The sequence below is a fragment of the Pteropus alecto genome, unplaced genomic scaffold (genome assembly GCF_000325575.1).
Source record: "Pteropus alecto unplaced genomic scaffold, ASM32557v1 scaffold102, whole genome shotgun sequence".
Taxonomy (NCBI): Eukaryota; Metazoa; Chordata; class Mammalia; order Chiroptera; family Pteropodidae; genus Pteropus; species Pteropus alecto.
In genome coordinates this window covers 1,023,863-1,033,955 of record NW_006432224.1, presented here as the reverse complement: position 1 = coordinate 1,033,955, position 10,093 = coordinate 1,023,863, and positions in this window count along the sequence as shown.

The following is a 10,093-nucleotide window of genomic DNA, read 5'->3' as shown; positions in this document are numbered from 1 at the left end:
GGCTCCCGGAGTGGGCGGGGCGGCAGCGGTGCAGCGCCCTTTCCCTTCCCACTTCCGTTTCCGCCGGCTCCTGCCGGTCCGTCCGCTTTAACGCGCCGGCCGGGAGTTTCCTGTCGGTCGTGGCACCTGAGCCCGCAGACGGGGTGGTCTCCTCGGTGGCTCCTTTTTCGTCCGTAGGCTTCGTAGCTTCGTTTAGTTCTGGCCCTTTAACTTTGTTACCTTCGGTTTTTGTTTCTTTGGGTAAATACGTACTGTGGTGTTACCTCAACCCTCTCTTCCCCTTTGCATAGTTTTACAAACGTTACCTAAAATCCTAATTCTATACCCTGCCTTTAAAAATATTCAGCCTTTTCATCTTGTTTATTGCAGTCACCTGCCAAGCTTAAGTGGTTTTCAGTAACACTCAAATTGCGTGTCTTTATGGGCTACTACTTCAGTCATTTTTATATTTAAGATTCTTTTAGTTGCTGATGTTGTCTTTTACAACAAACTATCTTTAATATGAGAGGATTTTTAGGGAGTTCAAGTCAGACTTTCCCACCAAATCTCCATATTCACATCGTATAATATTTTATTATTATTATTATTATTTTTAATCATGCGGGGTTAAAATAACGTTTACAACCTTTAAGACCGCCGCTGGGACCTCACTTTTCTGTGTATGCTGGTGTATCTTACTCCTTTACCCGAGATTTCACCTTCCAGCTGCTCAGTCCCCAAGACGTTATTTTTTTAACTAACTGTTAGTGCCTCTGGTTCACCTATGTTATTCTTGCAGATCCGGCCTCTTCTTTTTTCTTAAAAAACAATTCCACAAACTTTAATTCAGAGGTCGACATTTTTTTTCTTTTTTTCCTGTAAAGGGCCAGATTTGACCAAGGAAGGTCATGTCTGACCCTGCAGCTTAATCAGCTCCTTGCTCGTGGTAAATGACATTGTACTATACAACCTCAACCGCCATGTATGTTTCCTTTTGGTCGTTAATTATTTTGATTTTTACTTCCATTTTGTGCTTTATGATGAAATGTTTAAGTAATATTAGAGAAGGTAAGGGAAAGGGAATCCCGATGTGAAAACTCTGAGGTTTACTATACTTAATTAGGTGATTCTTTTGTTCTATGTATGACTTTGTATACATTTTTCCTATTTTCACTGTGCTATTGGGATTTTTTAAAAGAGAGGAATATAAGCCACTGGTAATGTTAAAGAAAAAAAAAATCGCACTTGTCAAAGACGGGAAGGCAGCTGTTGTTCAGGACCATCACCATAAGTATAGGAACCACTGTAATGGGATTTTACCATAGGGGAGGGCGGTTAGGTGCAACTCCAAAAACAACATGTAGCCAAGGAGTGGGGTGGGCGTCAGTAGATAGAAAATAACTAAGAGGAAATGTCAGGGGTGGGAGGGGGTCTTGCTAAATCCACCTAACAGGATTCTTGTTGGAGGCAGGCTGGGCTCATCAGACACAAACTGGGGGCAGGTGGGAGCTGAGCAACCCAATTAGATACTGAGGATGATTAGCTGTCCATGGCAGGAGGTGCCAGGTTAAGTGACTTAGCAGATTTCTTGCTAAAATGAGATTTTATGAAGAAGAAGTGCACAGGTAGGACTTGGGGAAGGTTCAGGAACCTGACCAAAGTTTGGTCAAGCAAAAAATATTTTTGTCAGTTAAAAAAAGGAAAAAAAAAACAGAAAAGGAAAAGAAAAGATTGTATTAATATTATTATCGTTTACAATCAAGGGAATTCAACCTTATACCCTGGAACCAGAAATTGGTCATTACAGTGTACTACCATCATTAAGACTCTGGTGTCTTTTTTTTACATATGCTTACAAAATCATTAGTGTGCATTAGTACATTTGTTTCTTTGTATGTGCTTAAATATCTTACGTCATCTATAAAGATGGTATTAATTTAAGCTAGTACTTACTCATAGGCTGTTTTGTGCCAGATATGGTTCTGAAATCAAAATGCAGAAAATACATGTGGAGTTTGTTCTGTGAACTTAATCATTGTACATACGAGGGGCATAAAAGGTGAAATACGTTTACAGTTTTAAAGCAGCAATTGGTAGTGGAGTGAGCACAAAAAACTGTTCTTTCTTCTCTCTGCAGAGACCGTGTTATTTGCCCATGTGCTGGGATAAACATCATCACATAGTCCTGCTGATTTATGGCTCGAGGCGTGAATCCTGCCCCAAACCTGTTTTGGTAAGTAAAATTTGATCGGGGAAGCCATGCACATTCATTTAATTATCTGTTAGTGCTTTCACGGCGCAATGGCAAAGTTCAGTAGTTTTGAGACAGCTTGGCCTGTAAATCCAAAAATATTTACTCTGCATTCCCAGCACCGGATATCATGGGGGAGCCCGGGCCGGCCAGGCGTTGGTGTGCTTATCGGGGTGAGAGCCACACGCAGTCAGGGCGAGGAGGTGGGGGCTGGATCCATAAACTGCTTCCTATTCTCAGATGCTCTGTCCACGACCCCCAGGACTTCCTGCGTCCAGTCGGCTCCACTTTTCAGCCCCCTGGCCGTGCTTCGACCATGTGGGGGGTGGGGAGAGTGAGCGGAGGACAGACAGAGGGAAGGGAATGGGGGTCGGCCCCCCTGGAACCGCAGCTCCGCCCCGAGGAGAAGAAAATTCCCCTCTGAGTGTTTGTTCTTGAGAGCTCCCCTGGCTGCCACCGTCACCATGACGACGGGGCGGCCCCTCATTTGGGAAGGAGAGATTAGAGCAAAGAAGCGGAGCGGGATTCTGCACCCTCGCAGCGTGAGGGGTTCCACGTTTCAGCCCTCAGACTGGAACCACAGGGCTCACTGCTGGGTTTTCCGAATGTGTTCACTTCAGGCTGGGAGAAGCACTACAAAGAGCAGAGCAAAGCAAAGCAAAGCAAAGCAAAGCAAACTCCCGTTAAGCCGGCGGCGCGGCACAGCCTCCCCGTCCCCGGGCCGATCTCCTTTCAGAGTCTCCCACGTTGTTTTAGCTGCGTTCCGTTCAGCGGAACTGCGCGCAGGGTGTAGCGTGCATATTGCTTCTTACCTGGAAAAGGAGCTGTGAGGGCAGCTTGTTCCACCTTTTGAATTCTGGCCCAAAATATATCTGTGTTCACAAATTCATGTTCACACTCATCAAACATCATGTGAAACCCAAGTCCTTCACTTTAGTATCTATGACTTTTAATTCCGTTTCATGTTCATACTCATCAAACATCATGTGAAACCCAAGTCCTTCACTTTAGTATCTATGACTTTTAATTCCGTTTTAATCTGTTTATATTCTTAGTAAATTTTCAAACACTTACCAATTATAAAGACATTAGTATCTTTTTTTTGTCACTTGACTAAGAACGCCACTTTTAATATGAAATTCGGATTTTAGTAAACGTTTCCCGTTTTAGTATTTCTATAATTCCCCACCGCAGTGCACCCGGTGGGTATCAGAATGGGGAGGGGACTTTGCTGTGCGCCTCATGTTGTATTTTAAATAACCATGCATCACACACGACGGGTTTATTTAATATAACTGTTTCACGTGATTTTTGATCCAGCAGAATTTTAAAGTAAATACGGATGTATTTACAGCAACTGCAAAAGGGACCCTTTGCACTTCCGAGTAAGTTTTCATGAGCTGAATTTAAAATTGAGAACTTCCCGCGCATGTGCCTCTCCGTGAATGGGCTGTGTCCACGCTGTCCAGCCAGTCGGCAAAGGATAACGCCCCCTGTGCCCCTTATGTCTGCTCGCTCCCCTGTGTGCCTTCCTCTCCCCCAAACTGACGGTGACAGCTATGTGTCCTACTGCTTAGTCGTAGCCGTCCCTGCTCCAGGACCCCAATGCTGCTCCCGCTCTCCAGGCTGGTCGCTCCTCACTGATGTGCTCCCGAAGCCTCTGCGTCGATACCCTTTAGATCTGGCTGTCGGCGTGATTAGGATGACTCAGTGGTCTGCAAGAACCTAACTTCTGTTCTCTCTAAAGCGTTTCCCAGACCACACAGGATGTAATGTGTGTTTTCTTTCGTTTGTTTTTGGAAAGTTAGTCGTAATTCCTTCAGTTTTTTGTAAAGGTGTAGAAAGTGTAAGAAACAGAAGGAGCATGCAGAGCATAATTAGGAAAAAAACAGGAATCGTATTTAGAAACATTTTCTGGTTTGCGTGCTTATTACGTAACATTTCAGCAAGTTACTTATGGCTATAGAAAGACATCTTTTGCTTCATCAATTTTCGTTTCGTTTTACGAACGTAGAGGTCACGGGCGCAGACGATACGCACTGATCCCAGGTCCCTCGAGTTTACCTTTCAGGGTGATGTGTCACAGTCTTATTGTTCTTTTTTAAACACGTCAGTGCCCCCGCTCATAAAGTTCCTAGTGGCTTATTGTGAGTGTGTGTGCGCGCGTGTGTGCACATGTGCTCCGTGACTTGCAATGGCCTTATGCCCCAGTAAGAGCAGACATCTTCAACGGCTCCCAACATGGAGAGTTCGTGTGAGCGCCCAGGACGAGGGCAGCTGTCTAAAGCCAGCACATGTGTCCCCAGCAATAACAGAAGCTGCTGACACCTTGATCCTGGCCTCACCAGCCTCCAAAACCGTGAGAAAAAAGACGTCTGCCGTTTAAGTCCCCAGCCCGTGTGCTTTCTGACACTGCCCTGCACCCACAACACCTGTCCACTAGGATGAGCCACGACACCTGGGGAGTGGCGTTGCTGCCCCGTGTAAATGTTAGCCATCACATGAGGCACAGCCAGGTTTCCGGGTCCTTGTGCGTTGTTGTGCCTTGAGCTCCAAGCGTACTTGGTGGAGGTGTGCCGCAAGTGTGTGTGCCCGTCACTGCTGAGCCTCGGGTCTCGGTGCTGAAGCAAGGCCTGGGCTCGGTGCGGGGGGTGGGGCGGTCAGGAGCAGAGCCCAGACGGCCCGTCAGGGAGGCCTGCGTTTCTGGCGACACCGTCTCCGCCTGCACTGAGCATCCGTGGGCAGCGCTCAGAGCGAGGCCGTGACGGTCACATCCGTACCCAGCCGCCTCCGTGTCCTTGCGGTTGGCCCCGTGCTCGTTGAACTTGAATATTTGTGCCCCATGAGGAATGAGTACAGCAGTTTGCTCCGTCCCAAACCGTCATTTGTGTTTCTTTTGCCAAAAACATCTTTTTTTCTTTTTCAATTCAGCCACGCTGATCGAACTTATTTAAAAATTATTTCGAAGGTATAACTGTTTCATCACTGTTGTTCACCTGGAACTAATATAGATATTGAATGTAATGTAATTAAGAAATAAACGCTAAAAAAATAAAGTTTTGCATTTTTTAAAAATTCTATTATTAGTTTCAGGTATACGGTACATTGGTTAGACAGTTTATGAAACGCTCCCCCTGACTGCTGCTCTCTGCGCCGGCCCTCCTCCCGGCCATCACGTTAGTGATGACCACACTCCCTGTGCCGTGCGCCCCATCCGTTACCATCTACACAAAGTTATTTCGAAGATTAACATATTACATAAAATTTAACTAAAAGAGAAGAAAATTGACCACCTAAAAATGGTACGGTTGTCTACTTGCACTATTGTAGCAAGCACGTGTTTTCAGTGATTTAAGTTTTTTCCAGCTTGGCTGAGGTATGAGTGACGTGTAACGTCTGGCTGGCATATGGCAACATCACGCAGTTCGAGGTGTGCGCTGGCTGACTTCACACGCTTGCGTGTCTCAGAATGACCAGCGCTCACGTGCTCGCTCACCCCTCAGTCACGTTGAGTCATTGCCGTTTACTTTCTGTGCTGAGAACATCTCAGATCGACTCTCTTAGTGGCACTTAAGGATGTAACACAGGATCGCTCGCTGCAGTCGTCACATTGTTGTTAGACCCCCGGAACTTACGCACCTCGTCACTACAGGTTGCCCTCGACCAGCACCTCCCACCCCCCACCCCAGCCCCTAGTAACCGGTTCCGCTGTTTCTTAGCGCTGAGCTTTCTTAGATTCTGTGTACACGTGAGATCATATCGTCCGACTTCACTGAGCATGGTGTCATCAGGTCTTACCTCAGCTTTCTTAGATTCTGTGTACACGTGAGATCATATAGTGTCTGTCTTTCTCCGTCCAACTTCACTGAGCATGATGTCATCAGGTCTTATCTACGTTGTCACAAATGGCAGGATTTCCTTCTTTCTCGTGGTGGAATCCTATTCCACAGGGTGTGAGTGTGAATGACACATCTTGTTATCCATTCATCCACTGACCGATAGGCGCCATGCGCTCGTAACAGTGTTAACGCCGGCTAGCGTTCGTAAAGCACGCTGCACAGCCCAGGTACTGACTCGTCGCTTCACTAATGGCCGTGGTCTGCACGCGTGCCCCGTGTGCTTGGTGTGCAGAGCGGGGAGGAGCTGGCTGCAGAGGCCCCTGCACTGAGCCTGCCCTTCTCTGTGGGGGCCGTGCCCCACCGCCGTGTGGGGACACACGCCCGGGTACCTCCGTCGCCCCTGGTCATTCCCCGTGGACAGCCTCTGGGTTCTTCCAAAGTCCACTCTCTCGAAAGTTTCCATGGTACTTCCCTGTATCTGTGAGTCAGAATCACTTTCCTGTTTACGATTTTCCGTTGGAATTCTGACATTCAGCTTTGGTTTTTGCTGTCACTGTCGTTTGCCACAGGGAAAGTGTTGGGCTACGCACCCCAGATACGTCACTGGTCACATGTACATAGTTTTGTTGCAGGGATTCGTAGGGTCAGAAGCGTCCTCGGAAATACTGCTGGACTCCGCCCAGCGGCCCTGTAACCCTTCTCGGCGTCGTGGGCTGGCACGATGATCCTTGCCTCACTTTTCTGGGTGGACTCAGAATCACTTTCATGTTTGTAAAGTCCGTCCCCTCGCACGTAGTTTTGGGGTAACTTAACCACGTTGCGTATAGTGGCCGTGTCGCTGCTCTCTGTGTGTCTCAGGTCTCTGCAGCACTGGGCCAGCCCCGCCCGAAGCACAGGGGCGCAGGTGACCGGGGCGGGGGGCTGCTGCTGTGCACTGCTGCTGTGCACTGCCGCTCCGAGAGGGCTGTCCAGGTGTCGCACGGCCACGTTCTAAGTAGCAAGGTGTGAATCAGCCCGCGCCGCGCTCGCGGACAGGCGTGACAGAACCCCGGGGCCAGCACGACGGGACACTCGGGAAGTTCAAGGGTGTCCTCCTGGACCAGCATCCACGTGGCGTCCACTGTGCCTCCTCACTGGGTAGCTTTTCTCTGCCGCCTTAAGGACATCGGGGTTCCTGTCGAGGCCCGTGCGGGTGGCAGTCACGCGGGCATTGTCCCTCCTCCTCTGTCGTGCCTGTGGGTCATTTCCTTGTGGGGCCTCGCGTGATGCCCACACTAAGCCATGGCCTGCACGTGGTGGTCTGTGACAGCGGCTTGGCGCAGGGTCCCACAGCGAAAACGAGCTCAGTGGATGAGTTTAGTTACACCCCGCAGGTGCTTATCCTTCATCGTCAATACAGTCCCGACGGGACGTCCTCTTCCACACGTTAGATAAGCACCGAGCCTCACGGGGCCGCATCTCGTGTCTGGCTCCCAGCCCAAAGTGGCAGGACCGAGATAGGACGCGACGCAGGTAGAGCCCATCACGCTTGTAAGCATTATGTGTCATTGTCATTCCAGACCGAGATAGGACGCGACGCAGGTAGAGCCCATCACACTTGCTTGTAAGCATTACGTGTCATTGTCATTCCAAAACTCTTGGCACGGTCACTGGCCCTTTACAAGGCCTTTCTCTGCCTTTCCTCCTCCTCTGTCCCCTGCACGACCCCCCATGCTGCAGCAGAGCGCTCCGCGGCCACGGCGAGGCCTTACGTGGACTCCGACTTTGGCCTTGGCCTTGAGTGTCAGTCCACATGTTCCAACAGGTTCTGTCTGGCTGGCATTAAACTGTAGGCAAGAATGTCCTCCGGTAGACTCTAAACTTGAGGGGACTGCCTCGTACAGGGCTCACGGGATGAACAGCCAGAATCCCCTAAGAAAGGAACACAGACTGGGCTTTTCAAGGACGCAGACTCAAGATGTTGGTAGCAGAAGCGGCGTTGCCACCCACAGCCTCGAGTGGAGAAAATGTCCACTTGTTAAAAGTCCACGCCTTGTCCCAACGAGGAGGGGAATCCTCGTTGGGTGAAAAGGGCCACAGAACTCTGGGCGCACCCTGAGTTAAACTGGAGGGGGGCAGACACAGGCCCCGATGAGAACTCTCGCCGTCAGCCCGGAGTCTGGGCTGGTGCCAGGGCACGTGGCGCACGTGCCTGCCGCCCGGCGCCCACCTCGCCGTAAGTGGCAGCAGAGGACCATGTATTCTAAGCTCAGGCCCAGACTGGCTTCTTGTGGGGTTTCAAAATGAACCCTGGTTTTCGTTGCGATCTCACTGAAACGCCGCGTCGGTCGGGTTAGGGTGCACAAGGCGTCGGCGACGGGCTCAGACATCTGACGAGATGATCCCCATAGCGCTGGCCAACAGCCCCGCTGTATCCCATAACTCCCGGGGTGTGTGCGTGTGCGCGCGTGCGAGAATATTTAAGATCTCGTTTCTTAGCAGCTTTTAAGCCTGTAACGCGGCATCGTTAACCCCGACGACGTGCTGTGCGTCACATGTTCAGGAGCCATTCTTCGTCCCCCCGCAGGTCTGACCATTGGCCATCGCCCCCCGCCCCCACTTCTCAGCCCCCAGGACGCCATCCCCTTCCACGGCCCCACGAGTTTGACTTTTCTTAGATTCCACGTGCAGGTGACAGCATACCGTCTGACTTACCCCTGGATAGACACCTGCTCTCAGAGACCAGAAACACCAAGACAGTAACTGTGCACAGTACCTGGAAAACAGTGGACAGCGACGTGAGTTAGGACACAGGATGACACTTCTCGCGACCACAGCTTTAGCATTATGTTCTACGGCACAGTCCAGAACGGTTTTGATATAAAATATATGTTTTTGATGATCAGATACGGTACGATTTTTAAATGCGGATGGAGCTGACATGGTAGCTCAGACCCAATTATCTGTCAGTTCATGCTTTACCGGCTCACTGAGTGAGTGGCCCAGGAATAGGTTTTTGGTATTTGAAGCTTTACTAGAATAATTACCTGCTTCACGCCTGCATAAAAGGATTCTAAAATTCGTAAAAGGCATGCTAGTATTTCAGGTGGAAGTTCCTTAGAATTTTCTGTGTATTAAAAATTCACTTCCCAACAGTTTTCTGATTGAAACCTTGACTGAAAGATTTCTGTACACCAGGCTTGAGGCTTTTTGGTTAATAGTGTTTGGGTGAAACTAATTCTAATAAAACCCACAGAAGAAGAGACAAAACCTTGCAGCTGTGATACAAATGGGGCTCAGTCAGAGTTGGCCACTGCTTTGGTCCCAGGTGGGTGGGACTCAGCATGTGCCACCAGGTCACAGAACCACCTGTTTGGGATGCACCTTAATGAAAGAAAAGTGTCCAACCGCACTGTGGCATAATAGTCGTAATCCTTAGTTGGTGCTTATCGAAAGATCCCATTTGCAAATTATACAGAAATATCTCCTATTTACATAAAAACGAAACAGACTAGTTAGGTTTCCATAAGTATCTCACAGTCTGCATCACTTCTTCAGAGTCAGGTTCAGCCTGCGTTATCGATGCCCATAATGTCCCATGACTACCTCCCTGCGTGTCACCACCGGAGAGGGTGGTGTGGCTCTTCCTGACTAAAAAACACGGCTTCTTTATCTCAAGACTTCTCTTCAAGATGCCGCCACCAGTTCTCGAAGCTTCATGCTGGTGATCTCACCAGAAAATGCCAAAGGAAGGTTTTCGGGCCCAGGTTATGTGTTTATGTGCAATGGCAATGTGCTTCCTGAGAAGCCCTTAATTATGTTTTTTTTTTCTCTAGGATGGAAAATGCAAGATGTGCATATTGAAATTGATGACACCCAAAACTGAGGCGTGAAATCCAGGTTTCTGAAAGGAGCTCTCATCACGTCGCTGGGCGAATTCCGGGCGGATGGGAGGTTCACTCGGACCCCACGGGGCGAGAGCCAACAGCAGGACCACAGACCGGCCGCAGAGCGGGCGAGGAGGACACGCGTTTGTCGGTGGGTT